The sequence below is a fragment of the Dromiciops gliroides genome, chromosome 1, assembly GCF_019393635.1.
Source record: "Dromiciops gliroides isolate mDroGli1 chromosome 1, mDroGli1.pri, whole genome shotgun sequence".
Taxonomy (NCBI): domain Eukaryota; kingdom Metazoa; phylum Chordata; class Mammalia; order Microbiotheria; family Microbiotheriidae; genus Dromiciops; species Dromiciops gliroides.
The window spans coordinates 429498677-429516232 of record NC_057861.1 but is presented as its reverse complement, the minus strand read 5'-3'; the positions used below and the strand labels follow the sequence as shown (position 1 = coordinate 429516232).

The following is a 17556-nucleotide window of genomic DNA, read 5'->3' as shown; positions in this document are numbered from 1 at the left end:
CAATGGGGTACAGTGGAAAAGAGCAGTGGCTTTGGAGACAGAGGAACTGAGTTAAAATACTACCTCTGTTACATACTATGTGACCTTGGGCAGATCATTTACCTACCCTCTCAGTTTTTTCATTTGTAATATGAGAGGGTTGGACTGGATAACCCAAAGGTCCCTTCAAGTTCTAAATCTATGATCCTGTATCAGGATCAGTTGAAGAAACTGAGGATGATTAACCTAGAAAATAGAAGCCTCAGAAGATGGGAAAAGAGATGCTTTCCAGTATTCAAAAAGCTGTTACACAGGAAGCTAGGTGGTACAGTGGATAGAGTATCAGGCCTCAAGTCAGGAAGACTCATCTTCATGAATTCAAATCCTGCCTCAGACACTTATTAGATGTGTGACCCTGGGCAAGCCACTTAACCCAGTTGGCCTCAATTTCTTTATCTGGAAAACAAGCTAGAGAAGGAAATGGCAAACCACTCTAGTATCTTTGCCAAGAAAACTCCAAATAGGGTAATGAAAAGTCAGACACAACTGAAACAACTGGACAACATCAACATGTGGAAGAGGGATTTGACTTGTTTTGTTTCATCTAAGAAGGCAAAATGAGGAGCAATAAGAGCAAATAAGAAAGGTACAGATTTTACAAGATAAGGAAAAATATCTAACAATAAGATATCTCCCAACGTATAATGGTAGGTAGTGAGTCCCCCACCCCACTCCATACTGGAGATCTTCACGCAAAGGCTCAATGACTACTTGCTCTGGTATGGTTGGATGTCATAGCTCCTAACAATCCTTATAACTCAGATTCTGTGATTTTGATGACGAACTAGACAAGAAAACTTGAATGATGAGTGTACCTAAAAAGTGCTTAAGAAAAAAAATAACTTTTGAAGCATCAAAATAGAATGTTTTAGAAAAGAATACTATTATGATGGAATGATTGAAGATTAAGGGCAGCATTAAATTTCACTTTGGCAGCTACACATGGTTTCTTGCATCCTCACCAAAGACTACAGACATTGATAGTCCTATTTTTTTTTAAAAGGAATTTGGTCTGCAAGAGCCAGAAATGATGAAAATTACCCTATCTCTTCCACAAATTAAGCTGCTCCCTAAATGCAAACATTTTTCAAAGCACAACAGCTAAAGAAAATGGAATTTCATTGACTCACCTATTAATACCCCACAGAAATGCCAAGAAGACTGGGTGAATAGCTTCAGAAGAAAAAGTGACACCTGGAGAAACAAATTAAACAAAACATGAGGAATTTGTCTCAGATCCCCAAACAGTAACCACACAATGATTACATCCAGTTCCAGCACCAAGAATTACAAGCTTTGGTTCTTGGGTTCCTAGGAGTCCTACCTTCATTAGCATAGAACTGCTTCATTGAAACACTGACCTACTTCCCCAGGGCGCCAAACCACTGATAGACTGGGAATAATAAAACAGGGCAAGGAAGAATGTGTAACCCATTAAACATACACCAAATTATATACTTTCCCTTCTCTTACAAACCTAACTTCAAAATACAATTTTTGTCTTCAAGGTCACTTTGTAAACAGATGGAAAAGATTCAAATGGATGAAAAAAGGAATTAAATTATGAATGATATAAAGCAAGAAAGCATTTATTAAACACCTACTATGTCCCAGATACTAAAACAAGAATCCTGATAAGTATCTTTTCTTATCCTTTTCATTTAACTTTGCTAATTTTTTCAAATGCTAAACCTTCCCTAAGAGAATATGGTACATCTTGACTTCTAAAGGCCAGAAGCAAAGGATGCTAAAATGCTGAAAGGGTAAGAATAGAAACTAAAAAATGCTGATTCATCTAAAAATGATCAGTCATAAGCAAAGATCCTAGTCATTCTTTAATGAATTTAGGTAACCTTCAGAAAACTACGCTCAATTCATTTCCTCACAAGAAGGAAAATCACAATTGGAAAAATACTCAATATAAAGCTGAGAATTTGCAGGATAAATAACACATTTTTATTTAAATGAGAAAGGGGATAATGTCAGCCCTGCTCATGATGAATTTCATCAACCTAGCCTTTTCTGTTCGCTAATTAAGTAGTCAAAGAGAAAGAAAAGTAGAAGAGCACCGGATTTCAACCAACAGAACTTGGGTTCAAATCCAGTGTCTGCTCAAGGCTTCTTATTTAAGGATCTCAGATCTCTCATATATAAAATAAGAGGATTCTCCCTCTCCTTAAGGTGTCTTTTAGCCCATAGCATATGATCATATGCACCTAAGTTTCTTAAGCCCAAACTAGGTTAAAACAAAACAAATCCGTTCTTGGCATACATAAAAGTATATTTCTTCATTTTAAGGTAATTTCTGATTGAATCGAGATCATGTTGGTTGGGTAAATTACATATCAGATACATTAAGATTTGCCTTAGTCTTACAGGCTACATATAAGATATTAAGATTTATGGAACAAGAAATATTTGAGTTATAAATGGAACGAAGAAGTTATGTTACCCCCTAGAGTGAAGACCAAAAGATCAACAGCTAAAAAATGTTTAACAGCCTTGGTTTTATACTGTAGATTATTACAGTAAAGAAAAAGAGTCCTCAACTCACCCTTCCCACCTTTTTAAAGCTTTTAAATATGCCTTGGGACTTATAAGTGAAAGGCCATTTAATACCAATTAACTAATGTTAGCATTCAAAAGTTGTTCTTTATTCTGATGTCTGCAGTGTGAGTGTTAATCAGAAATACCCAGGGTAGAAATGCTGTTTAGCTCAATAACTCCCCAATCTTCTGAAATCAATTTAATTAGGTGCCAAACCAAAAGCTACTGAACAAGTCATCAGGGTTCCCTTCAGAAAAAAATAAGAGCTCCAAAGGAGGTATTAAATCACAGAATTAATTCTCTGTATTATGTTAGTTAGTTTCAAGGAAGTTAAATCTTTTTTAAAAAAACAAACAAAAAACAACAACAACAGTTCTTTCAAAGCTAATTACTGGATAAAACTCAGCACTAGCTCCCATTTAAATTGTAAGCTCCTTGAGTGCAGGGCCTATGCCAATCTATCTTTAAATCTTCAACACCTAGCTCAGTACCTTGCACAAAGTAGTCATATAATAAATATCTATTGAATTGAATTGTTCATCCTTTTGTTTTTCCTGTTAATGGGAAATTTTTCTCTGTAAATATCATTGAAACAAGTCACTAGGGAAATCCTGAATGGTGCTTATGAGTTCTTGATCACTTTTTACCCATATTTTCTGACCTCTAAACACCAAAGAGGTCACAAAATCATTTGAAATTCTGCAGTGTTAAAAACTGAAGATTAAAAATTTTACAATCTTAAAATACACACACACACACACAAAACCAAGAAATACAAAACCCTTGACTGATGAAAGAAATACCACACTCATAGCACTGGAGTTATATTCAGCCTATCTCCAGCTCTGACCACTATTTGTTCCAAATTCTTGCTGGCTCTGGAAAACACTTCCTAAAATAAAGTATGACTATACCTGCAGCCCAGAGAATGACAACATTTAGGAAGAGGTTTACACCATCATGCTTGAGTGTTGTGATGATGAAAACATCAATTCAATTCAACAAGTATTTATTAAACACTTACAATATGCCAAGGAGCAAATTGCCCACAATCCACCATCATCCTTTTCCATAAGATTTTATAAATAAACTTACGTTCCCTTGGCCGCCCTAGCTCTATTTAGCAGAGGTCAAGTGTTTGGTATCCTTTTTTTGGGGCAATTGCTTCATTCGCATCTATTTTCTTCTGGGTAAAATTGTTATAATTGGTGTCAAATCTACCATGTATTGTTGTTTGACGTCAATAAGTTGTTTAAATGAGTCAAGCTGGAGCTTTTTTACTCAAATGTCATCTTTTTCTCATTTTTGTTCTTTTATGCTTATATTAATTTGGATGTTCAGTCTTTCCATTACGTCTGATTCTCTGTGACCCCATTTGGTTGGTGTTGTTTTTTGTTTGTTTTGTTTGGACATTGGAGCAATTTGCCATTTCCTTCTCCAATTTATTTTACAGATGAGAAACTGAGGCAAATAGGGTTAAGTGATTTGTCCGGGGTCACATAGCTAGTAAGTGTCTAAAGCAGAATTTGAACTCAAGACATCCTGATTCCAAGTCCACTGCTCTATTCAATGTGCCATCTAGCTGCTATATTAATTTGGACCACTGTTCTAACAAGTGGTGGTTTGACTACATACTAACCATTGATAATGAAATGATTCCTATTATCAATAACAAATTCTTTTCTGAATATAAAAATATAATACATTTCATTGTTTGGTGATATTATTTGCTTTTCACCACATCCAGGACCTTCCAATCATTTTCATGAATCATATTTTCCAACCTTATTTTTTGAACCATCCTTACCTAGGGCCATCTTTAGATTAAATTCACTGACTACCAAAGTATATGCTGGTTTCATTGAGAGGGTCATATACTCTTTGTCTTCTACTTCATCCTCTACAATTGTCAGTAAATGAGGTACAATTATTTTCATAATATCATTGTAAATACTTATCATGAGCATTGCCATATGAGATAACCAAAAGTTTCATGAAATTATTTCTTGTTGGCTTTGGATACATAAATAAATTCAACTTGACCAATTCTTTTATTTATTTCTTCAAGCAGAGTATATGAGCTATTCTTCCATTTAGCTGTAACTTCCTTCTTCCTTTCAAAAATGTCAAGAAAGATAGGATTCAGGGGCAGCTAGATGGCGCAGTGGATAGAGCACCGGCCCTGGATTCAGAAGTACCTGAGTTCAAATCCGGCCTCAGACACTTAACACTTACTAGCTGTGTGACCCTGGGCAAGTCACTTAACCCCAATTGCCCCACAAAAAAAAAAAAAAAGATAGGATTCAGATTCTTCTAGTGGCTATCCATTTATTGGTCACTGGATAAGGACCTTAAATTTTAAATAACAAATGCTAAATTAATGTTTTTAGTGATATAAAAATGATGTGCCCTGTTTTTCACCATTCTCCTATCAGGCCTGTAGAAATGGAAATGGCCCACAGAGGATTGAGGGCTGTTTTATATTTTTATTTGTTTCATGGAAAGAATTAATTTGTTGTTTGTTGTTGTTCAGTCATTTCAGTTGTGTCTGACTCTGGGAGCCCCATTTGGGGTTCTCTTGGAAAAGATGTTGGCGTGGTTTGCCCTTTCCTTCTTCAGCTCATTTTACAGATGAGGAACCAAGGCAAACAGGGTTAAGTGACTTACCCAGGATCACACAGCTAGTAAGAATCTGTGACCTGACTGTAAGCCCAATGCTTTACCCATTGAGCCACCTAGCTGCCCCAAAGAATTCATTATCAAAAGGTCAACTTACTTGTAGTGAGACGCCCTGACTTTGGAAAGCAAAGAGTAGATCACCTGATAATAATCTACACACACCAAGCACCTCTTTAATAAAAATATTAGAAAAGAACAAGGAAGCTTTTACAGTAACATTCTAAAGCTATGACTTTACTCAAAGCCTCTTTGTCATTGAAGAATCTTCCAGAGCTTGACTTTTACTGCCATAACCTTTGAGAATCTCGGGCCACTTCACAATGTATGTTTGTACATCCATATGTATTTATGTTTTGTGAGAATTAGAATGGTACCCCCTGCTGGAGAGATACTGTAGGGAAGCTCTGCCATGAGGAAAAGGCATGTGAGAAGTCATGTGACTTTAGCATCAGGGAGCAAACTTTTCTGGGGTTTCAAAGGTCAGTCTAGCATCTGGAACTCAGAGCTACCAGCCAATTAGCTTGGAGCTGTATGTGTGTGGATGGCCCTGTTTCCTGTTGGAGAGGAGGCTTCTGGGAGGAGGAAGGAAGTGTTGGGGTCTTTTGGGTTCCTGACCTCGGTAGGGTGGGTAAGATGCTGGGGTCTCTTAGAGATAGTTAGATTTTTACCGCTCTCTCTCCTCACCAACTTCTGATGCTCTTTAGTAAATTCTTAAAAGTCTAAACTCTTGCTAAAGCTGCTAATTTGGGAGGACCACTCATTAGATTTTAGACATCATAGCTAGAATTTTAGCCCCTTACAGTTTGTATGTGTCTATAACTGTAATATCATCAGCATCAGGAACATCTGGTTTGGAAACTTGTACTGATGTAAAAGGGCAACTAAATATTCTGGTTAATAAAAGGTTGCAATGCATAGAGCTTCCTGCATGTGTATATAAATTTATGAATGTGCAAAAATATACATGTGTGTACATGTGCACACATGTTAAATCACTTGAGTGTTAATAATTCCTATAAGGAGATATATGCCTAAATATACACATATTATACACATATATACACAAATATACACAAATATACATATATGTGCATGTGCCTATGTTGTGTGTGCATATTCAAACCTCTGACTTAATCAGTGTCGAGAAAATTAGTTCACACTCTTTCAGACTTTATTTTATTTTTAGATCTTAAATATAACCATTGGGGGCAGCTAGGTGGCGTGGTGGATAGAGCACCAGCCCTGGAGTCAGGAGTACTTGAGTTCAAATCCGGCCTCAGACACTTAACATTTACTAGCTATGTGACCCTGGGCAAGTCACTTAACCCCATTGCCTCACTAAAAAAAAAAATATATATATATATATATATATATATAAAACACCATTTACTTTAAAATGGAAAAGAAATAATAACACTACAGGTACCCATATATTAACTTGAAATGCCCAAATAATAAAACTATTACAATCCACAAATAAACTTGGGCCATATTATTCTACTAATGCACCCATATAGCACACATATAGGACTTATGCGAGGAAGCACATGAGAAAACACTTGTGCTAGCAGACATTTTAAATCAAATTAAAATCATTGAGATTTAGTTTTTAAATGTTCACTTTCAAGTTAATTTGCTCTGCTTATGTGGGTTTTTTTTAACTTTTTAACTCAAATCCATTTAAAAACCCATTTATTAAGCACCTGCTATTTGCAAGGCACTCTGCTATATGAACAGGAAGAAGAAACTAAGGGGAAGCATGAGAGCACAAAAGTGAAAATCTGCATGGTCCTGCCTAGTTAATCTCCAGCATTTACTAATTACCTGCTGTGTTTGTTCCAAGCACTGAGCAAGGCTCTGGTGAGACAGAAAAAATGAAACACTCTTTGCTGTCAAGGTGCTCACGGTCTCTTGAGGGATTTACTTGTCTTCTATTGCTTTGGACAACTGGGGCAAATATTACTAATGGGTGGGATTTACCAAGAGGAAAGTGTAGGCTCAAATAATCATGTAAGGCGTAGAATTGTATCATCATGAAATGGACAGTCTCTCAGAGCAATCTGTGCTACATTACTGTAAGTATTTAAGCCGAGGGTAGATGGCTATCATTTAGGGATACTGCAGAAGTGATTCCCCACTGGGGGAGAGATCATGGCTTCCTTCCAATGCCAGCATTCTCTAAGACTACTGACATAGCTCACTCCTTTCCATCACTGTCTAGAGTAATGTTAAAAGTGTCTTTGAACTGGATGTTGGAATAGCCCATCAAATGTTTGCTCCCAGAATTAAAAAAAAAAAAAACAGGTTTAGAAATGGGTACGGTGATTTCTAAAAATGCACCAAATTGGGGCAGCTGGGTGGCGCAGTGGATAGAGCACCGGCCCTGGAGTCAGAAGTACTTGAGTTCAAATCTGGCCTCAGACACTTAACACCCTGGGCAAGTCACTTAACCCCAATTGCCTCACTAAAAAAAAATGCACCAAATAGAAGAAAATACACTAAAAGTTCTAAAGTTTTAAAAAATTCACCCTTTTCCTCCAAACCCCAGTTCCAATACCTACTCAATACTTTCAAGAGACTGAATACTTAAGGCACTGTCTCCACCAGCCCAGAACTAGATTAAAATGTAGTTGGGAAATATTTAACAAAATTTTTAGAATGTAATAGAGCATATGTAATGTCAGTATGTGATTTTCTATGTCAACATCCATCTGTGGGGACAGCTTAATGACCAACTTTCTGTTTGAGTTTGATGCCAGTGGTCTTCACCAACCAGATTAACTAGACAATGGTCTAATTCCTATTTAATTTTAAGCTATATAATACTCATTTTTGTAAAAGGCATATTAATTATTAGAAAAGGGACCAAAAATAACAGACCCATTTCTCAAGATTTAAATTGAAACTATACATTCACTGGGGGACAGCTGTTAAGCCACTAAAGATTTGAGGGGAATAACATGTTGAGTATCGGGTTTCTTAAAATTTTCTAACAAGCAGAAAGACAATGGCAAGTTGTCCAAACTTGTTCATAACCTCTGTGAGAACTCATGAGACTTTCCTTGAACTTTCACCCGTGGGGGAAGGGAAGGAGCTTTAGTCTGCTTACCATGGTCCTAAAGCAATCACAATGAATTATTCTTCTTGATAAATTTTACTAAAAGAATTCCTAAACACGAGAAAGTATTTGGTATATTGTGAGAGTTTGGGTTACTCTTTAGGAAAAATAAAATTCTCTTTATCAAACCCACAGGAACTTATCAGAAATTTAAATTCATAGATACTACAACACATGCTGACCATGTAATGTTTTGCCAATGTGCTACAGCTAAGTCAAACCTCTTACTTGAGTGATACTGTGTCTGTGCTACCATTAGGAGAACCACAATTTTTCCTACCATGGCCTGACCTCGATTCACTCAGCATTCACAATTTCCCCTTCCATTTTGGAGCCACCTAAATAGGGCATCACAATAATTTTTGGAGACAGTTTCCTGTATGAGCAACAGAGAATTCTGGGGAAATCAGAAAAAACACTCTGCAGCAATCAGAGTGGGGAGTACTGAGAGGGTGTCAGGAATCCTGAGCTACAGAGGCATCCCAAGGAGGTGCCAGGGGTCCAAGAACATAGAGAAGGCAACAGAAGATATAAAGAAGGCCAATAAGGAAGACTGGAATGGGACATAACAGTTGTACCTAAAACCTTTTTTTCTCTCATCAATAAGGGTATGACCTTAATGCATGAGTGACTATTACACATCCCTCTAAGCACCAACAATGAGTTTGCATTAAACAGAGCAGAAGCAAATATGGTACTTGTCAAAGTATGGTCCATCTAATTTTTTGTTTGTTTGTTTTTGTTTTTGTTTTTGTTTTGTTTTGCGGGGCAATGGGGGTTGTGACTTGCCCAGGGTCACACAGCTGGTAAGTGTCAAGTGTCTGAGGCCGGATTTGAACTCAGGTCCTCCTGAATCCAGGGCTGGTGCTTTATCCACTGTGCCACCTAGCCGCCCCTGGTCCATCTAATTTTGACAGACAAACAAGTAAACACAGGCAGACAGGCTAGTAGACCATACCCAAGACTTTTGTGTGCTATGGAAAATATAGGTGGCAACAGTAAATAATACCCTTGATTGAAAGTGTTGACAAGCTTTCTTCCGCTTTGACATCTATTAACTAGCAGTCTGCATTCCAGATCTGGGCATAAACTTTAAGTAGTTACAGGCCTATGTGTCTGAGGCCAGATGCTACGATAAAACCAAGAACAAAGGAAGTCTAATCAATAAAAAGACATTTCAAATGGGTAATGAAAATGTCTGGAACAAATTGTCTGAAGGGAGTGGAACCCACCCGCTTCCCTGAGAAGATCTGCATACTTTCAGAGTACTCAAGATATTAAGCTTCTAGGAGTCAGGGACCATGTTTGTTTAACTAGCTTTGTTTAATGCTTTATGATATTTCTTGCAATAATAATTCTAAAGAAAGAGCTCTTAACATCTTTTATATCAAAGATACATTGAGCAGTCTGTTGAAGCCTCCAGACCGTTTTTTTTCTCAGAATAATATTTCTTAATGAATAAATAAAACAAAATGCATAGAATTTAGCAAGAAAGCAATTATTTTGAAAAAAGTTATCAAAAAAAATTTTTTTTAAGTTCACAGACCCCAGGTTAAGAAACTGTGCTCTAACTTATTCTTGATAATTTTAAGATAAGGGTTTTTGTACATCTAGTATATTTTTTAACTCAAGCTTCACCTAATTCAAAGTGGAGAAAGTGTAATGATATCATATGTAATACTACTCCATTATGATAGCAGTAACCATCAGTCCAATCTGTCACTTATTAGTTATATGGTCATGGGCAGATCTTTATAATCCTCAGTTTCTATATAATTCATATAAAATATGAATTAGAATAACTTGTAGTTTTCATCCAAAAGCTCTCCCCTGATGCCTCATTGAGGCATGGTGGTTAAGAGAAGAGTTTTTGAAAACTGTGCCACCAAAACATAAACTCTGGAAATTTGTCATGCTAGAAAGAATTCAAGTGGAGTCATGGCAAGAGGTTATATCTGTTTTCTAACCACTGACTTTGCCAAATACTGAGGGGCTCATCACCATGGCTTAACCAATAGCTGATGAATTCTATGACAACGGCAACACCTACAAAGTGTCCCTGTCTTCCTGTGTTTGTCAAACTTAGATGGTCCATCGTCTGTTAAGTACCATATTTACTTCTGTTTTGTATAATGCAAACACATTGCTGGTGCTCAGGAAGATTTATAATAGTCACTCATGCATTAAGGTCATATGATTATTAACAAGAAAGAAAAAATGTTAGGTGCAAAGATCTCAAATAGGAAAAGAGTTGAAAAATTTTCAGCAGTAGAATCCTGTAGTGAGGTATAAGTTTTTGTTTTCTTTACAAGAGAAATAACAGCACTTCTCCTGACATATCGTGAAGTATTTACCACATCATTTCATCCACCAAGCATCGGCACTCGGAATGTATAAGGGCTCACTCAGTAGAGGGTACTGAGAAAACACTCAGCATTCACTGGCCAGAGGAACACAGATAATGCAAGGAAACAATATTATTTAATAAAAATTACTTGGTAAAACCAGAGTGCATATTTATAAACCATTTAAAATAAGAATTCCATTAAAAATTAGAGTAAATGATCCCACAAAACCAATATTGAATATGTGGAAATTGCCAAACCCTTTCAAGGGGTTTACAAGGTGATTGTTCTCATTCCTAACATGCATACCAGTATCACCCAAAGTAAATGCTACTCAATTTAGAAGAAAATCATAACATGCAAGGGCTGGGTTTTTTTTTTTCTCCCAACTCCAGTGCTGTCTTCAGGAGTGAGGACAGAAACGTCTTCTTTTCATCAAACTTTCAATTATAATATCTAAGTGCTGGCTGACTGAAAACCAGCAATCTCTCTGTGCTGTGTGGCTCAACATAAAAAGGAATTTTTATAAACTCCTTATAACTGGCTAGGAAGCCAGGCTGGACAGGCTTGTTTTCTTTGAGTTTTCAAAAGCTGGTTGTTACAGCTACTATTATCATCAAGGCAAAAGAAGGGAGAGGTGGGCAGGAATGGGCGCATGATCCAGCAAGAAGGAGATGTCTGAGGGGAAAAAAAAAAAAATCAAGAAAAAAATCTCTAAAATACCTCCTACAAATCTGTCTCTTCTCAATGCCTTCTGTGCTAGAGGGCAGTTAGTGGATAGAGCAATGAGCCTGGAGTCAGGAAGACCTGAGTCCAGTCCAATCTCAATCACTAACTAGCTGGATAAGTAACTTAATCTCTGCCTTAGTTTTTTTGTTTTTTGTTTTTTTTTTTAGTGAGGCAATTGGGGTTAAGTGACTTGCCCAGGGTCACACAGCTAGTAAGTGTTAAGTGTCTGAGACTGGATTTGAACTCAGGTACTCCTGACTCCAGGGCCGGTGCTCTATCCACTGCGCCATCTAGCTGCCCCCATGCCTTAGTTTTCGTAAAGTTATTGTGAGCTGGCACACAGTAGGTGATACACACACACACACACACACACACACACACACTCTCTCTCTCTCTCTCTCTCTCTCTCTCTCTCTCTCTCTCTCTCTCTCTCTCTCACTCACTTATTCCCTTTCCCTCCTACATACCTGTTAACTTTTGGTTGATTTCTATGCTAAACATGTGCCTGTCTACTGAGAAGTACTAATATCAGTAGAATATTTTTGAAACTACCATTTAGATCCAGGTGAATCAATCGCAAACATGTTCGAAGACCAAGAATGGGTGATCTTTCAGAACCTGCTTTTATTTATGCAAATTGTTTGTTTTATCCTTACACCACTACTGAGCTTGAATCCCAGCACTAATACCTATTAAATAATAATATGTAGCCATGGACATGTTTAACTTCTTTGAATGTTAGTTTCTTCTCCTGTAACAGAGGAATGAGTACTTTGTACAACTTACTTCACCAGGTTTTTATAAAAATCCATTGAGATAATGTGCTAGTCAGTTATAACATTAGAAGCCTTCTAACCTCTCAGGGCCTATTTTCTCACCTGTAAAATTGGGATAATTGTACTTACAGAGCTGTTTCGAGGATCAAATGAAGTTATGGACATAAAATGATTTGCAAACCCATAAGCACTAGATAAATGTGAGCTATTTTTATTTTATTCATTCAAGATATTTTTTTTCTTTGATCAAAGATTTTAGTTGTAGGCTCTGCCTATAGGATGAAAGACAATATTTTTCACATCGTGATGATGATGATGATAAAATAGTGGTGGTTAAGAATTGGAAATCAAAGGAATGCCCATCAATTGGGGAATGGCTAAACAAACTGTGGTATATGATGGTGATGGAACATTATTGTGCTATAAGAAAGGACAAGCAGGATGACTTCAGAAAGGCCTGGAAAGGCATGGATGAACTAATATATAGAGAAGTGAGTGGAACCAAGAGAACATTGTGCATGGAGACAGCAATATTGTTTGATGAAGATTTGTGAATAACTTCACTGTTCTCAGCAATACAATGATCCAAAACAATCCCAAAGGACTAATGATGAAATATACTATCTACCTCCAAAGAAAGGACTGATATTAATGAAACATAGACTGAAGCACGCTATTTTTAATTTTCTTTCATAAAAATCCTTTAATCAACTTGTACAAAATGACAAATATGGTAATATTTTACATAATAATATGTGTATAAGCCATATCTAATTGCTTGCCATCTTGGGGAGGGGTGAGGGGAGGTAGAGAAGAAGGGATAAAAATTGGAACCCCAAACTATAAATAAATATGTTTATTACATTAAAATATTCTTCTTCTTCTAATAATAATAATAGCTATCATTTATATGATGTTTATTAGGTGTCAGGGCATTTACCTAGCTCAGTGTATAGAGTACTGGGCCTGGAGTCATAAATACTCATTTTTTATGTTCAAATCCAGCCTTAGACACTTACTAGCTATGTGACCCTGGACAAGTCACTTAACTCTGTTTTCCTTAGTTCATCTGTCAAATGAGCTGGGGAAGAAAATGGCAAACCACTCTAGGACCTCTGTCAAGAAAAGCCCAAATGGGGTCATGACAAGTCAGACACGACCAAGACAACTAAACAACGACAACAACACATGGGCCAGGGACTGTGCTGAGTGCTTTACAACTATATCTCATTTGATCATCACAAAAATCTTGGGAAATAGGTGCTATTATTATCATCATTTTACAGATGAAGAAACCAAGGCAAATAGGTTAAGTGACTTACCCAGGGTCACAGAGCAAGTGTCTGAGGTCAGCTGAGAAGAAAAGAAAAGCAGAAGCATAATCACACCAAGTGGGTTTCATGATGGCCAAATTCATACTACAATGGTGCATTAGCAGAAATCCTGAATTGTCAGGAAAGAAAAATTTTCTGTCACAAAAAAAATAGCATCAGAGAAAGGAAAGTGGGATTTGAGTTAAATTTAGAAGAGATTGGAGTTAAATTTAAATGTTTATTTTCAAGAGAGAAAATCACTGGTTTCCTTTTAAGTCTGCAATTAACTTTAGCTTAACTAAAAAGCTACTCAAAATAAATGAAGTAAGGAAGACCGTGCTCTGACCTCTAGGATCTAGGAGTATGATTTTGGAAAAGTCTCTTGACCTCTCTAGGCCTCAGTTTACTCCTCCGTAGAATGAAAAGTCTTAAGCTACATAACTGCTATGTATCCTTGCAGCTCAAAAATTCAGTGCTTGCAAGGTTCTATAGATGCCACGATCCAGCAATCCAGCATGCCGCCCCACACACACATGCACACAGAAACATATATCTGATGATCAAAGCAATAAAAGTGCTTAGAAAACCTTTTTTTTTAATTTTGTAGAAAGATTAGTTTACATCATGCAGCAGCAAAATATTCAACACGAGTAAATCTTAAGGGAAAAAAGTCCTGGTGTAGCTTTCTCTTACATTCTTGAGAGCATGCACACACATTCTTACTTTAGACTTAGGCCTGTCTGAGAATTTTTACTGTAGACTCTTTTTAATTTTTCATAATGGAAGAGAAAATATAAATAATCCTAATTGCCTTACTGGGCAAAGATGACAAATCTTCCTAGGACCTCCCACATTATTGCCCTTAGGATAGAAGAGAAAATACTCCCTGCTAAAGAACCAAGAGAAAATCTCCATGCTTAATTAATACCATGACTCTCTATTTACACTGAAATGTTCTCCAAGGAAATCTTGGGCACTGGATTCATGCTATTCCTTTCCAAATAATTTTTGTAAGATTCCTGTGTGGGATTCTTTTTCAGATGAGAATCAGGTGTTTCAATTTTACTGAATTTCAAAATAGGGCTTATTTGCATAATATAAGCACCAAATTGGAAAGAAATTATAATTGTAGGAAGGAAAGGACTTTAAAGGTGCTTTTAAAAATGGCCTCTCCTTATCATCTCTTCTCTCTGTATACAAAAGAACAGGGCACTGTGCTATTGGAGAATCATAGACCCCACTTAAATTTCTGGTCTGAAGATAGTTTAGCTGCCTTTTTTAGATTGAAGAAAAAACATTTTAATTAATACTGTTGTGATTGTGAGACACAGCATGGATAGAGTCAACCTTGCAGTCCAAGGGAACTGAGTTAACCCTGCCTTTGTCATACAGCTACTGGGAAAGCCTGGGTTAAGTCTCTTAGTCTCCCACTGACTCTTGAAATTAATAAATTGCAGAACAGCTGCTGATTAGGAGAAGTTTAACTGGTCTGATAAACAATACAAAACAAAACAACAAGATGGTGGTTAATACCGAGTATTTCTTGCTTGCCTTCTGTTTTTAAAAGGTAATAGATTCCAACTACAGATAATCTATCCTTAGTATATAGCATATACAGCATATCTTAGTATTCCAAAATGATATTAGAAATCCATTATCACTAGGGTTTATGGTTTGTGTTATTTTCTCTTTGTAGTGGATATAATTGATCTCTTCATACTCTAGATAGGTATTTCCTCTCCAGAGAGTTCGGTAATACTAGTGAAATCTAAAAAAAAAAAAAAAATACTAGTGAAATCTCAGGTCCAATGGGATACTATTATGCCATGAGAAATGATGAGCTCAATGATCTTAGAAAAACATGGATAGACACAGGAAATAATGAGGAGTGAATTAAGTGGAACCAAGAGAACATTATATACAATAATGGCAATATTGGTTTTTGGGTTTTTTTGTGGGGCAATGAGGGTTAAGTGACTTGTCCAGGGTCCCACAGCTAGTAAGTGTCAAGTGTCTGAGGCCAGATTGGAATTCAAGTCCTCCTGAATCCAGGGCCAATGCTTCATCTACTGTGCCACCTAGCTGCCCCAGCAATATTGTTTTAAGAACAACTTTGAGCAACTAAGTAACTTTGACTATTATAAACACCCAAATTAACTATAAAGGACATATGAAGGAAGACACTATATGCATCCTGAGAGAGAAGCAATAAATAGAAGTATGTATGTATCTGTATATATGTGTATGTGTATATGTATGTATGTGTATCTATTGGTAACCATGGCGGGGATTATTTACATGATAATTTTATTATATATTTAAAAGGAATAGCAAGTTGTGCATAATAGATTTGCAGTTTCATGTACAATCATCTTTTTTTATTATACTATGTTATGGAAATGCTTGTTTTATTCCATAAATTAAAAATTTTAAACAATGATAATGTATAAAAAAATAAGTTTCAGATTCAGTTCATTTCTCTATCTTATTGATTCTTTCTAGCCCCATCCATAGTCTAAACTCCTCCCCCCCCCCCATCTCCTAAAACTTTCTACTATTAAGTTTCTTAAGCTCAGGAATATCATTCATTCCTGTTATCTCTCCCAGTGCTTGCTCTGCTTTGCAAAATGCTTTGCACATAGTAGGTGGAGTTTTTTTTTGCGGGGCAATGGGGGGTTAAGTGACTTGCCCAGGGTCACACAGCTAGTAAGTGTCAAGTGTCTGAGGTCAGATTTGAACTCAGGTACTCCTGAATCCAGGGCCAGTGCTTCATCCACTGCACCACCTAACTGCCCCCACATAGTAAGTGTTTTAATGAGAATTTACTGAATGAATCATTCTCCTTATGACCAACAGCATACATTTTTGAGAGATGTCTGGTGTTAGAAGCCCATATGGGGACTGAACCCATGACCTTTGGCATCATTAACACCACGCTCTAACCAACTGGGTTAACTGGCTACAGATTCTCCAGTCATATACTTCAAACACATTTTTTAAGTAGAAACACAACAACAGCAAAAAGACTGAATATAGTTTCCCTTAGTAAGGGAATTTTAAAAATTTTATTAATAGCTAAAACATTTAGCAGCATCTTCAGTTGCACTCAATGGAAAACAACCCACAACCTAGTTTAGTTGTTGGGTTTTGTTTTGTTTTGTTTTGTTTTTTGGTTTCTACCAGATTCAAGAAATGTTTTCCTCAGAAACCATTCTGCCAATATATTAGTTTTGGTTTCTTTGTTTTTGTTCCCCTATAACTGAAGCCTACAAGGAAATAAGGTAATTCTTCCTTTGAAAGTTCGAATGTCTCCACTCTACAATGCTAACTCAAATCCATTCATTCAGCAAACATTCCACCTTGGTCAGTACCCCCTACATATCACTTCAACTGGAAAGAAAGTAGAAAGAGAAAATGAGTTAGAAATAAAATGTTTTATTTATTTGTATGCATCCTTTATGGTTGGAACAAGGAAAGATAGTAAGACATAAATACGTCAGGGCAGCTGCTCTGGTTTTTTCCTCCAAAGAAAAGTCTGAGGATGCAATAAATACTACATTTCAGGTTCTAGGTCACTCGAACTAGACCCAGTGATCTGGGTCCATTTTGATCTTATATCCATTCAGAGTTATCAAATGTTTGAATACATAAGCAAAATAGCCAGGAATTAACCACTTAGCATAAATTCCTATAAAGACAAAGTAGCAGAAAAATAGGGCATTTAAAAAACTCACCCACACCATAAAGATATCTTTCATATATCCCTAACAAAAAACGAAAAGGCCTTACTTTGACCTCTTATATCCCTGTCTCTTGGGTACCTCCCATAGCTTCCAAGAGTTCCCATCTCTAAGCTTATTTGCTCTTCTTACAGGTGCTTACAAGTCCATAAAGTGGTGTCTCTTTGAGGTCAGCTGAAGGAAGGGAAACCGGTTTGCCACTATGTGGTAAGAGTTAAAAGTTGGATCTGATTTTGCAGATGGAGAAGTAGCTTGCCTTAGGGACACTGG

At 36.7% G+C, this 17556-nt stretch overlaps 1 protein-coding gene across 7 annotated transcripts in view; it reads right to left on the bottom strand.

Annotated features, from left to right (window-relative positions):
* LHFPL2 (LHFPL tetraspan subfamily member 2) overlaps positions 1-17556 on the bottom strand; it is a 254259-nt gene that overhangs the window by 124820 nt on the left and 111883 nt on the right. For 6 of the 7 annotated variants that reach the window (XM_043978580.1, XM_043978577.1, XM_043978576.1 and 3 more), the window contains one exon: positions 1170-1233. The exons of the other annotated variant lie outside the window; for it this stretch is intronic. The gene's annotated coding sequence lies outside the window, so the exon portion shown is untranslated. The remainder of the gene's footprint in view (positions 1-1169; positions 1234-17556) is intronic. 7 annotated transcript variants of the gene reach the window in all.